This window comes from Bombus vancouverensis, chromosome 5 (assembly GCF_051014615.1).
Source record: "Bombus vancouverensis nearcticus chromosome 5, iyBomVanc1_principal, whole genome shotgun sequence".
Classification (NCBI taxonomy): domain Eukaryota; kingdom Metazoa; phylum Arthropoda; class Insecta; order Hymenoptera; family Apidae; genus Bombus; species Bombus vancouverensis.
The window spans coordinates 6,905,956-6,923,908 of record NC_134915.1 but is presented as its reverse complement, the minus strand read 5'-3'; the positions used below and the strand labels follow the sequence as shown (position 1 = coordinate 6,923,908).

Sequence of the window (17,953 nt, the reverse complement as noted above, 5' to 3'; positions counted from 1 at the left end):
CTTTTCCGGCCTGTCAACACTTTCAATTGTACCTATAGCCCATTAAAATTTTCCCAGTAGTTTTCTACAATGTTGCATGTTATTTCCTGCGACCCAAATCTTCGATTTCGGACTAAATAGTAACGAAATGTGCAAACATGCTTATTCAGGCTCACAATAACCCCAATAAACCGTTATTAGGCGCCCGTAAAATCCTCTTTATTGCGACCAAATTTACTGCCGTCCTCAGCTTTGGATTCCTTCTTACAGTAGATGAATTTAATTTATACAATTTATGCATGCTCCAAGTCGAGACAGTAAAAAATTTTCCGGAAAAAAAAAATTCCTCCGTCAATGTCAATTTCTTGCGTGGAATAGAAACTAATTTTTACTGCTTTAGACAAATCTGGTTTCACAACGGGAAATCATAAAAATTGTTCGTAGAGTGAGTATATACTACCGTGCGTAAGCATTAAGACACTTCCAAATTATTGCAAGTACATAAAATATATTTGAAATAAGGCTCTATAATGTACATTCGCATCTGATCTTATCTCTGTTAACCTTGTGCGATTAGTCGATATTGTCCAATACAATAGTTGATATTCATTAGTGTAATTAAAAAGCAAAACACAATTGAAGATGAATGAACATTACTTCCATGAAAACAGCTAAGGTCAGTGATTGTAAGCATACATATCTGTACAATGTTGAGAGTTTAGAATGATTGCAATATGCGTTTATTCAATTACATTCTATAAGTTTATATAGATTTTATCAAGTGTTAGCTAGTTACTAGTAATGAATATGGGACTTGTTTGGCAAAAGTATATTTTCCTCGTTCCAGTTTCGATTTGGCAGTACATTTAATACCATTTACGACGAGAATTAAGGAGTTAACACTAGAGAAACATATTTCTAATATAATCTTTAAAATATAATAATTATATAAACGTTTTGTTTGAGTTGCACCGAGTGTTCGCATACTTGTGCATATAGCAGTGTATATAATTTGCTTAATGCACCGGATTTGAGTAGCGATCGGGCAATCGCTTATGCGTCATTCATGTTTTCGTAGTCAGCTGCGCATGGGTTCCTATTGTCCTAAATCTAGTGATTTATGACAAATGGTCGATAGTACAGAACGGTACTAAATTGAGTTTTTGAAACAGGATTCTCCTAAGTAACGCCCAAATAAAATACAGAATAACATCGGGATTAACATAAATCTTTATTTTCAAGATATCTATATTTAATGATCGCAATTTCAGCATTGCTTACTTGCAATCGAAAAAGGCAAGTTGCCAGTACGTATTAAAAATTCAAATTTCATAGGTATAATCTACGTTAAATTTTTTACGGAAGAAGACACTGTTTTCAAATTACTCGATATTAACAATAAAGCACAATGATACGTGTAGTTCCATAATTCACTGATGTCTAAAATTAGAATTATTTTTGATTCGCCTGTCTCCGTAGTTAGAATCATTATTTTTGCTCTTACAAAATTACGTAAAAATACTCGAAAAATAAAATCATGAAAAGAAGCTTTGCAATATTCGCAGAAACAATGAATTATTAGTCTTCTTGACAAGGTTACCGCTCATAATAATCTCATAATAAATTCTTACTTTCATGCTGCTTCCTTCCGTCAACTCTCAGTGAAATATTATTCGTTATTTTGATATAGAATATAACCTCGATTATACATCACATACATACATTATCACAACGTTCAATCATCAGAATGTTGTATAATTCTCCATAATGCATGTCAGATACATATACAGGGTGGTTGGTAACTGGTGGTACAAGCGGAAAGGAGGTGATTCTACGCGAAAAAAGAAGTCGAAAATATACAATAAACATTTTTTTTTAATTTTTTTTTTTTTTATTTTTCCATCGAGGCGACGATCTACAGTGAGATCCGTTATACCGTACCGCACGCGTACCGAGCGAAAATTCAAAGTCGATTTTCTCGAAAACAAAGCCTCAAACGAAAAATTTTTATTGTATATTTTCGACTTCTTTTTTCGCGTAGAATCACCCTCTTTCCGCTTGTACCATCAGTTACCAACCACCCTGTATACGTATATACCTATATAAGTATATAATCCATATAGTATTTGTTTCCTCCTATCAAAATCGTCGACGACTGTAACTGTCGAAATAAAATCTCGTCACAACATTTCAGTGCGGTATTTACATACGAAATGTTACAAAAAATAGTGGCTCTAACAAAAAGAAGGAAATGGTAGTCAGTTGAAAAGAAACAGGAAATCCTCCAAATGATGGAAGAAGGTGTCCATTACAAAATAATAGCACAAAAGTATGGTATTTCAAAAGGCGCCATATACAATATAAAAAAAATGCAAGATGGAATAACGGAATGTTTCGAGAGCAACTCAGCGGCTACTAGCAGTTCCACAACAGTTTTTGGAAGTGCAGCCTCTTGTGCGAATTTCGACAGAACTCTTCGCCAGTGGTACATACGCTGTACAAATAAAAACATAACAGTAACAAATGAGATGTTAGCGACTAAAGCTCACGAATTGAATAAAAAATTTCGCAGTACTTTACCTTTTAAAGGCAGTAAGCTTTGGGTGGCAAGTTTTAGAAAACGTTATGATTTCCGTAATACGGATACGAATGAAGATTTAGAAATCGTAAATGAAGGTGAAGCGGATTACTCCAAAGCTCAGCTCAAAAATCTTCTGCAAGACGGAGAATACACATTGGATAACGTTTACAATGCCGATTGCTTAGGACTAATATGGAGAACAGTACCAGAAAGAACTCTGCTCTTTGAGGCATCGCAATCAAAGAAAAGCCCGTACGGAGAAAAAGTTCTTACATTTTTTTGTGCAAATGCTACCGGATGTCACAAGTTGCCGGTACTAGTAATCGGAAGGATCCTCCATGTTTAACATCCTCCGGAGTTCTGTCAATTATCTACAAAGCTAACACCAAGCCTATGATAGACAGTAAACTTTTCAATGAATGGTCCGATGAATGTTTCTTAAAATCAGTAACAGAAAGACAACAGAAAATCGGGCGAAGAAAGAAAACTCTGCTCTTCCTAAATAACGTTGCCACTCATCACGAAAGCGGGATAATAAGTACAAAAGATGAATTAGTTAAAATTATGTATCTTTCAAATGACGCTGCACCGCTCATATAACCAATGGATCATGGAATAATCGCATGTTTCAAGCGAATGTACGGAAACGAATTGCTAGAATCATTAATACCAACATCTAACAGCGTTTCAGAGGAAGAACTTATACACATCTATTCCCAATTATATATAGACGATTGCTGTCGTATGGTACATAATGCTTGGTCAAAAGTCAAGAGTCCAATACTGAAAAACGCATGGGACAAGCTTTTGAAAGATGAAAGCGAACAGAGTTCGGAAGACCCCGAAATAATAAAAAAGGACATAGATAAAGCACTTAAAAAACTGAACAAAATGCCAGGATGCGGAGGGTGCGACAGTATTGCTGTGATGAACTGGTTTGAAAGTGATAAGAAACATAATATCAACATACAAGTCGATATCAGCAGTACTCTTATAGATTTTATAAATGCAGCTATGGATACAGAAGCGAACAAACTTACTGACGAGAACTTTCGAGATATACTTGATGATAGCTCTCCATAAAAGGCCTAAATGATTTGAACTACAAAATGAAAATAGCTCGTATATATGTAAACTCTTTAAGAGTTCAAATGCGGATAAACAAGGGGACTTTCTCTGTTTTACGGACAGCACGACTTCTTTTGTTTCACGAGCAGAGCGGCTTTCTTTGTTTTACGAAAAGCCATTTTGAGAGACACGCATTTCCCCAACGGACGGACGGAGATCAACATCGGAGATAGACAAGATCACAGAAGAAAGAGTAATTATTTAAAACATTGAAGATTGACGGAGAAAGATTGGTTGCTCAGGACGTTGAAAATCGATTCTCGATTTTCAGGTAGACATTGCACAGAACTTGCCATTTATTGTTTACTGTTATTAATTGGTTGTTGTTTATTTAATTATTACTGTTATTAATTATGGTTAATTATTAATTGTTGTTTACTCCTGTATTTCATTTAAGTATTTTCACAATAAACTCGATTTTCAGAATCGATCCCTGAATTATCCTAGAATTAAACCATATATATATACATTAAATATATAAAGAAATATAATATGCTTTTGTGTCAAGCAAGGAATGAGATGGGTAAGATCTTATGTAGCGTTTAATTGTTTGTTTGTAACATTTTTTTTGAAATATATGTCACTGGGTATACGAAAAGCTGTTTTCCTACTATCCGGATATTTATTATTATTAGTTCCTATAATCAAGGTTCTGCAATATAGGCAAGACAAGAAAAGACGCGAAATGGTATTCTTCTATTTACATTCTCTTTGACTTTCATACTTTCAATTTGATAAATTAGAGTTAAAGCAACTGTTAACTCAAACCTTTATAGGGAATATCAAGATGGACCGATCAATGTATTAAACAAATATATGGTCCCACAAAAAAATGACGATGACCTTCAAATCTTATTTAAAAAATGCCTCTTAGAAAAAGCATTATCTACCACTGCGTTTGCTCCTCGAAATAGCGTAACTTTGTCTCGTGTAGTCTTTTCCACACAAGCATTAAAAACAATCATTATCATTATCTTGTGCTCTTACAAAATTACGTAAAAATACTCGAAAAATAAAACCATGGAAAGAAGCTTTGCAATATTCGCAGAAACAATGGATTATTAGTATTCTCGAAAATGTTACCGTTTGTAGAATAGACAGAAATATAAATTCAGTTACAAGGAACCATTTATTTATAAACTATTTGCAAAAAAAATTGTTCTCATTATTCTCATATTAAATTCTCACTTTCACGCTGCTTGCTTCTATCAACTCTTGGTCGAATATTATTTTATTAGTCGAATATTATTTTGATATACAATATAATCTCGATTATACATCACATACATACATTATCGGAACGTTCAATCATCAGAATGTTGTATAATTTTCCATAGTGTACCTCATATACATATATACGTATATAGTTATATCGGTATATAATCCATATAGTATTTGTTTCCCCCTATTAAGATTGTCGACGACTGTAACTGTTGAAGTAAAATCTCGTCACAACATTTCAGTGCGGTATTTACATTCGAAACGTTACAAACAATAATGGCTAAAAAACGGACCTTCGGAATGTTGACAATTGCCGAGAAATACGATATCACTCAAATGATAGAAAGAGGTGAGGCTCGTGAAACCATAGAAGAACGGTACAATATTACATGGAGAACTGCGCAAACCGTAAAATTCAAACGTGCAATGATACAAGAAGAATTCCAGAACAGGTTAGCGCGTCCTAGCACTTCCAAATATTTAACAGCACACGATGCTAATGAAAAATTCCAAACAGCTCTTCAGCAGTGGTACATACGATATAAAAATAAAAACATAAGAATAACGAATGAGATGATAGGGAATAAAGCTCGGGAATTGAGTATAAAAATTCGCGGTGCTGCTAATTTTCAAGCCGGTACGACTTGGGTGCATCTATTTAAAAGACGTATAAAGGATACGATTGGAGATGTAGAAACGGTAAATGAAAAAGAAGCGAATATCTGCAAAGTTCAACTTAAATGTTTTCTGCAAAGCGAAGAATACACATTGGATAACGTTTACAATGCCGATTGCTTAGGAATACTGTGGACAGCACTACCGCAAAACACTGCACTGTATACGGCATCACAAAAGATGGGTACCCTGCACGCAGAAAAAGTTACGATACTTCTTGGTGCAAATGCTACCGGAAGTCATCGGTTGCCAGTACTAGTAGTCGGAACAGAAATGAATCCTTCATGTTTAAAATCCTTCAGAATTCTGACAAGTATCTACAGAGGTAGCGACCTGCCTATCATAGACAGTAACCTTTTCGATGAATGGTTCGATGAATGTTTCTTAAAATCAGTTAGAGAAGGACAACAAAAAATAGGGCGCAGAATGAAAACTCTGCTGTTGCTAGATAACGTTTTCCCTCATCACGAAACCGGGATAGTAAGTACAAAAGATGAATTAGTTAAAATCATGTATCTTTCATACGACGCTGCACAGCTCATGCAACCAATGGATCATGGAATAATCGAGTGTTTCAAGCGAAAGTGCAAAATCCAATTGCTGAAAACATTAGTTCCATGTACTCAACCCTATACAATGCAAGGAATGGTAAAAGACCAGTGTGACTTAAATATGTGGGATTGTTGCCGCATGGCAAGTCATGCATGGACAAATGTCAGCACGTCAATACTGAAAAACGCGTGGGACAACCTTCTGAATGATGAAAGCGGACAGAGTTTGGAAGAGCCCGAAATAAGACAGGACATAGATGAAGCACTTGAAGAACTGAGTAAAATACCAGGATGCGGAGAGTGCGACAGTATCGCTGTGATGAACTGGTTTGAAACTAACAAGAAACATGCCCCACCATTAATTCGATCTCAACAGTTCTCTTGTGCACTTTACGAATGCAACTATGGACACAGAAGCGAACAAACCAACTGACGAGAAATTTGAAGATATACTTGATGATAGCAGCTCTTCATAAAAGGCCTAGATGATTTGAACTACAAAATGAAAGTAACTCGGAGAAACTACTTATATTAAAACGTATACATTAAATTTATAAAGAAATATAATATGCTTTTGTGTCAAGTAAGGAATGAGAGGGGTAAGATTTTATGTAGCGTTTAATTGTTTGTTTGTAACATTTTTTTTGAAATATATGTCACTGGGTATACGAAAAGCTGTTTTCCTACTATCCGGATATTTATTATTATTAGTTCCTATAATCAAGGTTCTGCAATATAGGCAAGACAAGAAAAGACGCGAAATGGTATTCTTCTATTTACATTCTCTTTGACTTTCATACTTTCAATTTGATAAATTAGAGTTAAAGCAACTGTTAACTCAAACCTTTATAGGGAATATCAAGATGGACCGATCAATGTATTAAACAAATATATGGTCCCACAAAAAAATGACGATGACCTTCAAATCTTATTTAAAAAATGCCTCTTAGAAAAAGCATTATCTACCACTGCGTTTGCTCCTCGAAATAGCGTAACTTTGTCTCGTGTAGTCTTTTCCACACAAGCATTAAAAACAATCATTATCATTATCTTGTGCTCTTACAAAATTACGTAAAAATACTCGAAAAATAAAACCATGGAAAGAAGCTTTGCAATATTCGCAGAAACAATGGATTATTAGTATTCTCGAAAATGTTACCGTTTGTAGAATAGACAGAAATATAAATTCAGTTACAAGGAACCATTTATTTATAAACTATTTGCAAAAAAAATTGTTCTCATTATTCTCATATTAAATTCTCACTTTCACGCTGCTTGCTTCTATCAACTCTTGGTCGAATATTATTTTATTAGTCGAATATTATTTTGATATACAATATAATCTCGATTATACATCACATACATACATTATCGGAACGTTCAATCATCAGAATGTTGTATAATTCTCCATAGTGTATGTCATATACATTTATACGTATATAGCTATATAGGTATATAATCCATATAGTACTTGTTTCCCCCTATTAAGATTGTCAACGACTGTAACTGTCGAAATAAAATCTCGTCACAATATTTCAGTGCGGTATTTACATTCGAAACGTTACAAACAATAATGGCTAAAAAACGGACCTTCGGAATGTTGACAATTGCCGAGAAATACGATATCACTCAAATGATAGAAAGAGGTGAGGCTCGTGAAACCATAGAAGAACGGTACAATATTACATGGAGAACTGCGCAAACCGTAAAATTCAAACGTTCAGTGATACAAGAAGAATTCCAGAACAGGTTAGCGCGTCCTAGCACTTCCAAATATTTAACAGCACACGATGCTAAGGAAAAATTCCAAACAGCTCTTCAGCAGTGGTACATACGATATAAAAATAAAAACATAACAATAACGAATGAGATGATAGGGAATAAAGCTCGGGAATTGAGTATACAAATTCGCGGTGCTGCTTATTTTCAAGCCGGTATGTCTTGGGTGTATCAATTTAAAAAACGTATAAAGGATACGATTGGAGATGTGGAAACGGTAAATGAAAAAGAAGCGAATATCTGCAAAGTTCAACTTAAATATTTTCTGCAATGCGGAGAATACACATTGGATAACGTTTACAATGCCGATTGCTTAGGAATACTGTGGACAGCACTACCACAAAACACTGCACTGTATACGGCATCACAAAACATGCGTACCCTGCACGAAGAAAAAGTTACGATAATTCTTGGTGCAAATGCTACCGGAAGTCATCGGTTGCCAGTACTAGTAGTCGGAACAGAAATGAATCCTCCATGTTTAAAATCCTTCAGAATTCTGACAAGTATCTACAGAGGTAGCGACCTGCCTATCATAGACAGTAACCTTTTCGATGAATGGTTCGATGAATGTTTCTTAAAATCAGTTAGAGAAAGACAACAAAAATTAGGGTGCAGAATGAAAACTCTGCTGTTGCTAGATAACGTTTTCCCTCATCACGAAACCGGGATAGTAAGTACAAAAGATGAATTAGTTAAAATCATGTATCTTTCATACGACGCCGCACAGCTCATGCAACCAATGGATCATGGAATAATCGAGTGTTTCAAGCGAAAGTGCAAAATCCAATTGCTGAAAACATTAGTTCCATGTACTAAACCCTATACACTGCAAAGAACGGTAAAAGACCAGTGTGACTTAAATATGTGGGATTGTTGCCGCATGGCAAGTCATGCTTGGACAAGTGTCAGCACGTCAATACTGAAAAACGCGTGGGACAACCTTCTGAATGATGAAAGCGGACAGAGTTTGGAAGAGCCCGAAATAAGACAGGACATAGATGAAGCACTTGAAGAACTGAGTAAAATACCAGGATGCGGAGAGTGCGACAGTATCGCTGTGATGAACTGGTTTGAAACTAACAAGAAACATGCCCCACCATTAATTCGATCTCAACAGTTCTCTTGTGCACTTTACGAATGCAATTATGGACACAGAAGCGAACAAACCAACTGACGAGAAATTTGAAGATATACTTGATGATAGCAGCTCTTCATAAAAGGCCTAGATGATTTGAACTACAAAATGAAAGTAACTCGGAGAAACTACTTATATTAAAACATATACATTAAATTTATAAAGAAATATAATATGCTTTTGTGTCAAGTAAGGAATGAGATGGGTAAGATTTTATGTAGCGTTTAATTGTCTGTTTGTAACATTTTTTTTTGAAATATATGTCACTGGGTATACGAAAAGCTGTTTTCCTACTATCCGGATATTTATTATTATTAGTTCCTATAATCAAGGTTCTGCAATATAGGCAAGACAAGAAAAGACGCGAAATGGTATTCTTCTACTTACGTTCTCTTTGACTTTCATACTTTCAATTTGATAAATTAGAGTTAAAGCAACTGTTACCTTAAACCTTTATAGGGAATATAAAGATGGACCGATCAATGTATTAAACAAATATATGGTCCCACAAAAAAATGACGATGACCTTCAAATCTTATTTAAAAAATGGCTCTTAGAAAAAGCATTATCTACCACTGCGTTTGCTCCTCGAAATAGCGTAACTTTGTCCCGTGTAGTCTTTTCCACACAAGCATTAAAAACAATCATTATCATTATCTTGTGCTCTTACAAAATTACGTAAAAATACTCGAAAAATAAAACCATGGAAAGAAGCTTTGCAATATTCGCAGAAACAATGGATTATTAGTATTCTCGAAAATGTTACCGTTTGTAGAATAGACAGAAATATAAATTCAGTTACAAGGAACCATTTATTTATAAACTATTTGCAAAAAAAATTGTTCTCATTATTCTCATATTAAATTCTCACTTTCACGCTGCTTGCTTCTATCAACTCTTGGTCGAATATTATTTTATTAGTCGAATATTATTTTGATATACAATATAATCTCGATTATACATCACATACATACATTATCGGAACGTTCAATCATCAGAATGTTGTATAATTCTCCATAGTGTATGTCATATACATTTATACGTATATAGCTATATAGGTATATAATCCATATAGTACTTGTTTCCCCCTATTAAGATTGTCAACGACTGTAACTGTCGAAATAAAATCTCGTCACAATATTTCAGTACGGTATTTACATTCGAAACGTTACAAACAATAATGGCTGTAAAACGGACCTTCGGAATGTTGACACTTGTCGAGAAATACGATATCACTCAAATGATAGAAAGAGGTGAGACTCGTGTAACCATAGAAGAACGGTACAATATTTCAAGGGCAACTGTGTACACCATAAAATACAACAGTGCAGTGATACAAGAAGAATTCCAGAACAGCTTAGCGCGTCCTAGCACTTCCAAATATTATACAGCACATGAAGCTAATGAAAAATTCAAAACAGCTCTTCAGCAGTGGTACATACGATATACAGATAAAAACATAACAATAACGAATGAGATGTTACAGAGTAAAGCTCGGGAATTGAGTATAAAAATTCGCGGTACTGATAATTTTCATGCCACTTTGTCTTGGGTGACAGCTTTTAAAAGACGTTACAGTATACGTGCAACGGATCTGATTGGAGATGTAAAAACGGGAAATGAAAAAGAAGCGAATATCTGCAAAGCTCAACTTAAATCTCTTCTGCAAAGCGGAGAATACACATTGGATAACGTTTACAATGCCGATTGCTTTGGAATACTGTGGACAGCACTACCGCAAAACACTGCACTGTATACGGCATCACAAAACACGCGTAACCCGCACGGAGAAAAAGTTACGATACTTCTTGGTGCAAATGCTACCGGAAATCATCGGTTGCCAGTACTAGTAGTCGGAACAGAAATGAATCCTCCATGTTTAAAATCCTTCAGAATTCTGACAAGTATCTACAGAGGTAGCGCCCTGCCTATCATAGACAGTAACCTTTTCGATGAATGGTTCGATGAATGTTTCTTAAAATCAGTTAGAGAAAGACAACAAAAAATAGGGCGCAGAATGAAAACTCTGCTGTTGCTAGATAACGTTTTCCCTCATCACGAAACCGGGATAGTAAGTACAAAAGATGAATTAGTTAAAATCATGTATCTTTCATACGACGCTGCACCGCTCATACAACCAATGGATCATGGAATAATCGAGTGTTTCAAGCGAAAGTGCAAAATCCAATTGCTGAAAACAATAGTTCCATGTACTGAACCCTATACAATTCAAGGAATGGTAAATGACCAGTGTGACTTAAAGATGTGGGATTGTTGCCGCATGGCAAGTCATGCTTGGACAAATGTCAGCACGTCAATACTGAAAAACGCGTGGGACAACCTTCTGAAGGATGAAAGCGGACAGAGTTTGGAAGAGCCCGAAATAAGACAGGACATAGATGAAGCACTTAAAGAACTGAGTAAAATACCAGAATGCCGAGAGTGCGACAGTATTGCTGTGATGAACTGGTTTGAAACTAATAAGAAACATGCCGCCCCACAAGAAGATGATCTCAACAGTGCTCTTATGCAGTTTATAAATGCAACTATGGATACAGAAGCGAACAAACCTACTGACGAGAAATTTGAAGATATACTTGATGATGGCAGCTCTTCATAAAAGGCCTAGATGATTTGAACTACAAAATGAAAGTAACTCGGAGAAACTACTTATATTAAAACATATACATTAAATTTATAAAGAAATATAATATGCTTTAGTGTCAAGTAAGGAATGAGATGGGTAAGATTTTATGTAGCGTTTAATTGTTTGTTTGTAACATTTTTTTTGAAATATATGTCACTGGGTATACGAAATGCTGTTTTCCTACTATCCGGATATTTATTATTATTAGTTCCTATAATCAAGGTTCTGCAATATAGGCAAGACAAGAAAAGACGCGAAATGGTATTCTTCTATTTACGTTCTCTTTGACTTTCATACTTTCAATTTGATAAATTAGAGTTAAAGCAACTGTTACCTTAAACCTTTATAGGGAATATCAAGATGGACCGATTAATGTATTAAACAAATATATGGTCCCACAAAAAATGACGATGACCTTCAAATCTTATTTAAAAAATGGCTCTTAGAAAAAGCATTATCTACCACTGCGTTTGCTCCTCGAAATAGCGTAACTTTGTCTCGTGTAGTCTTTTCCACACAAGCATTAAAAACAATCATTATCATTATCTTGTGCTCTTACAAAATTACGTAAAAATACTCGAAAAATAAAACCATGGAAAGAAGCTTTGCAATATTCGCAGAAACAATGGATTATTAGTATTCTCGAAAATGTTACCGTCTGTAGAATAGACAGAAATATAAATTCAGTTACAAGGAACCATTTATTTATAAACTATTTGCAAAAAGAATTGTTCTCATTATTCTCATATTAAATTCTCACTTTCACGCTGCTTGCTTCTATCAACTCTTGGTCGAATATTATTTTATTAGTCGAATATTATTTTGATATACAATATAATCTCGATTACACATCACATACATACATTATCGGAACGTTCAATCATCAGAATGTTGTATAATTTTCCATAGTGTACCTCATATACATATATACGTATATAGTTATATAGGTATATAATCCATATAGTATTTGTTTCCCCCTATTAAGATTGTCGACGACTGTAACTGTTGAAGTAAAATCTCGTCACAACATTTCAGTGCGGTATTTACATTTGAAACGTTACAAACAATAATGGCTCCAACACGAAAACGGTTACGGTTGACAGTTGAGAAAAAATATGAAATCCTTCAGATGATAGACAAAGGTGAGTCTCATAGATCCATAGCAAAAAAGTATGGAATTGGGCGTGCCACCGCGTCCACGATAAGATCAAGACGAGAAGAGATAATAAAATTATTTGAGACCAACTCAGCAGCTACTAGCCGTTACACAACAGTATTAGAAGTGGGATGCTCTGTTCCGAATTTCCACAAAGCTCTTCACCAGTGGTACACACAATGTACAAAAGAAAACAGAAATGTAACAAATGCAATGTTAAAGGATAAAGCTCGGGAATTGAATGCACAATTTCGCACAAATCATAGTTTTAAAGGCAGTCTCCGTTGGGTGACAAGATTTAAAGAACGTTCCAATTTCCGTAAAAAGGATATCAGTAAAGATTTAGGAAATCAATATGAAGCGGATATCTTCAAAGCTGAGATTAGAAAACTTCTACAAGACGGGGAGTACACATTGGATAATGTTTACAATGCCGACTGCGCAGCACTAATGTGGAAAGCAGTACCAGAAAAAACTCTGCTCTTTGAGAAATCGCAATCAAGGAGAAGAATGGGAGAAGGACAAGTTACTACATTTCTCTGTGCAAATGCTACCGGATGTCATAAGCTGCCGGTACTAATAATCGCCACGATTGAGCATTTTCCATCTTTCAAAAGTTTTCACACAAGTTATCCATCAATTATGAACAAAACTAACACCAAGCCTTTCATGGACAGTAACATACTCAATGAATGGTTCAATAAATGTTTCTTAAAATTAGTTACAGAAAGACAACAGAAAAACGGACACAGAGAGAAAACTCTGTTGTTGTTACATAACGGAGGCTCGGATCGCGAAAACAGGACAATAAGTACAAAAGATGAATTTGTTAAAATCATGTACTATTCGTATGAGGCTGCACCATTCATACAACCAATAGATCGTAGAATAATCGCATGTTTCAAGCGAATGTACAGAAACAAACTGCTAGAATCATTAATGCCAACATCTAACAGCGTTTCAGAGGAAGAACTTATACACATCTATTCCCAATTAAATATAGACGATTGCTGTCGTATGGTACATAATGCTTGGTCAAAAATCAAGAGTCCAATACTGAAAAACGCGTGGGACAAGCTTTTGAAAGATGAAAGCGAACAGAGTTCGGAAGACCCCGAAATAATAAAAAAAGACATAGACGAAGCTCTTACTAAACTGAACAAAATACCAGGATGCGGAGGGTGCGACAGTATCGCTGTGATGAACTGGTTTGAAACTGATAAGGAACATAATACCGACACACAAGATGATATCCAGGAAACTCTTCTAGATTTTATAAACGCAGCTACGAATACAGAGGCGAACGAACTTTGAAAATTTACTTGATAATAACTCTCCATGAAAGGCTTAGATGGTTTGAACTACAAAAAGAAAGCAATTAGGAGGAATTACTTATATTAAGACACATATATTTGAAAATATATTAAGAAATATAATATGTATTATTGACAAGAAAGGTATGGGACGCGTAAGATTTTATGTAGCGCTGAATTGTTTGTTTGTACCATTTAGTTTGAAATATATGACGATCGGTATACGAGAAGCTGTTTTCTAATATCCTGATATTTATTATTATGAGTTACGATAATCAAGAATCAACAATATATGGAAAACAAGGAAAGATGCGAAATGGTCTCCTTGTATTTACGTTCTCTTTGACTTTCATATTTTCAATTTGAAAAATTAGAGTTAAAGTAACTGTTAAATTAAATCTTTGTAGGGAATATCGAGATGGATCGATTAATGTATTAAACAAATATATGGTCCCACAAAAAAATGATAATGACCTTAAAATCTTATTTAAAAAATGACTTTCAGAAAAAACATTATCTATCACTGTGTGTGCTCCTCCATATAGCACAACTTACTGCTGTGTAGTTTTTTCTATGAAACCACTAAAAACGAAAATATTTAGGTGTTCCGATTTATGTATCCCATCCCATACATCGACGGATATTTATCAGTGCGAGTACCTACCAAAGCCGCTGGATACGTAAATAATCTGTGCAAAACTTGATTTGGAATTAAATTTATATTTATAAAATCATATTATATAGAAAGAAATACAATACACAAATTAGCTTCTTCTTCCCCTCTTCTATCTCGTATTCTTTATAATTTGTCTTATTAAACGAAATTATTATTAAGAGTTTAATTATTGGGAATGGCGACCTCGCCGATTTAAATAACTGTGAAATATATTATCAAGATTTTCATTCTCAATAACTTTTCGTCGGCTTTGGTTTTCAAGTTATGAAGCAATTTGTTAGTAAAAGATTAGCATTTATTATAATTATTCACATTTATCTGTGATCTCTATTCTGATGTTTTGTATAAAATTATTTATTTTTGTAATTTTGCAAAAAATTACAAGTTTTACCAAATTTCATTTGTATAAAGTGTAAAGGAAACATCAAATATGACATTAGACGCGTTAGAAGCCAAAGAAAATGCTAAATACTCTACAGTTTGAATTAAAAGAAAATATAATAGAATATATTTTAATCTTATAAGAAGACAATTGCTGACAATCCTTTAGAAAGAATTTCAATCACAGCTTATAATTTTGATGTAATGTAAATATATCATCGTATTCTGATATCTACCAACTATCTCTTACCCAACAAATGTCTTAATTATCTTCCAAAGAAACTAAAAATTATGATTATTATTAATATTTTCGGAGATGTACGAATTATTGAACATATGCCATAAAATGAGCAGTAGCGTTAAACTAAATCATTAAACGTAAATGTTGATGCAGGTACTCGTTAACATACGTCTCTAAAATATTTACATCTTCTTAAAAGAAAGTAACAGTTTTCTGACATAAGGGGATGTCCTGAAATAAAATGTCAAAAAATCGTGTTTTTTTTATTGCTTAAATCGATAGATAAACTATCTAAGAATATATTTGCAAAGTGATAAAGGCCAATTCTAAATATTTCCAAGAATATAAAGCAAACGAGCGTGGAGCAGGTATGCGAGCGCTCGCCACTCCGACTTTCTATTCAGAGTTTCATACCTGAAAAAGGTTGAAGGGTTGTTCAATACAATAGTTATAATCCATGGTTGTATCCAGTCGAGTCTTAATGTGTCTAATAGAAGTACAAATGTGTATGATTCATTTAGTGTACGTGACTTTACCTACTAGTTTGTAGCATTAATAACTAGTTTTGTTCAGATTGTAAGAATTTGTACACATCGTAAGAATATTATGGTTTGGCCATTAGAAGGGACGTGGATTCTGTCCAAAAGATGAAAGAAGCTATAACAGCAACGCTGAATCATCCCGATCGATTGATTAATAAAGAAGTTGAGAAACACATTCGCCCAATTTATGAAGATCTCTCAGACGGTAACCTCTTTAACGCGATGCTTATGCGGTTATACTCAAAATTCCAATGAGTCGTTCAACTCAACAATTTGGCTCATCATTTCAAAACACCTCAATTCGGGCCAAAAGATCGTTGAAATTGCTGCCTACACGACTGCAGGTATGTTCAACGAAGGGTATTCAGCGATTCTGAGTGTCATGCAGTTGCTTAATTTGAATATAGACCAGCAGTGCAAAATGTTTACTGATATCGCTGACACGCGACGGATCGAGGGAGAGAACAAGCGCCAGGCATTTAGCCGTAAAGAGGCTCATACAGCTCGTAGACTCCATCAAATGCATCAAAAGAAGGACTGATATATTGACCAGGAATAGCTGAGTAGCAGATTTTCAACGTAAGTAACTAAAAATTGATATTTTTTCCTATTGAAAACTTTAAAACGCGTTTTCACCAGTTTTTATTTTCACGATTTTTCTAAATTGGTGGGCGCAATAGCAAAAAAAACTAAACGACTTATTTAATTGAACCAACAATTTTTTCCTTCAGTATTAAATTCTCTTCTAAGTGAACTAAAAAAGTTCGTCAAAAAGTTTATTTAAACAATTGCTATAGCACCTTAAATTTTTTTTTAAACACATTTCTTTCTTAAACCCGCCGAAATTTTTAATTTCACATTTTTTTCTGCCTTTTTTTAGTTCACCCTGAAGAAAACAAAAATTTAATCCTTTTTTGATTTTTTGTTTCAGTCAAGAATTACGAGGCGGATCTTTCCCGCCGATTGAAGACTGCAGCGACAAGACGCCCATGAAATAGGCTTAGAAATCTGTTATAATTTTTTTTTGCTTTAAAAAGAACTTTTTTGTATTCGTTAAATATATATAAAACCATACTTCAAAATTCAATAACTTCATTTCTTTCTTTTCCTTCTAAAAAAAAAATCACAAAAAAACGCTGTTTTATAACGTTACAATTTAGGACACCCCAATAACAAGCTAATATTTCTTTAAGGAATAGCGAATTACATCTATCAATGCGTCAAAAAATATAATCTTACTTTTAAAAATGTATGTAACATTCCTCTTACCTCAACGCCTACATCTATCAATATTCTGGCTACATTATACGATATCACCCTAGATCTCCCATATATGTTCCTAAACACAACTTTCTTCTTCAGAATATCGAGCCGAAATTATTCGGCGAATCGAAGTTACCCGTGGCAGTTAAAAATATTTACAATTATGTTTAATAAAGGTCAAAAAGGTAACAATTCTATTTACACTATGAAATTTGTAAAAGTAAATCCGTACTTGAGGACAGCATATCTCGTTCATCTCTGTCGAAATATAGTTATACTTACTAAAACTCCTTTATCAGATTATTAAGTCAGAATATTATATGTTGAATAAGAAATATTTAATATCGTCAGCTTCATGTCCAATTTTATGTTACATTCGTTGTTAGAAATTGTAAAAGAAAGACTATTCGTTACATTAGAATGTGTTTAAAGAAACAAAATGAAAGCTGTTCATCGGGTTTTAATAGATCAAGTAATTGGACAAACTTCCCCATATTTAGGAAACCGTTTAGGCATTTCTTTCGCCTGCTGTTTGATTCGATGAATTTTTCCTAATTGTACTTTAACCCCTTCATAACACTAGACGAGATGCCTCGCGGCTCGATACCACCTGTTTAACGTTTGTGCCGAGATATCTCGTCATCTAATACTAATGGTTTGACCTTATCGACGAAACGTCTCG

General features: G+C 34.3%; 1 protein-coding gene and 1 pseudogene across 14 annotated transcripts in view; one reads left to right on the top strand and one right to left on the bottom strand.

The window, feature by feature from the left end:
• The window catches only part of msn (serine/threonine-protein kinase msn), an 87,220-nt gene that overhangs the window by 51,156 nt on the left and 18,111 nt on the right, over positions 1 to 17,953 (bottom strand). The gene's annotated exons all lie outside the window — the stretch shown is intronic.
• On the top strand, positions 15,924 to 17,039 carry LOC143302692 (uncharacterized; annotated as a pseudogene).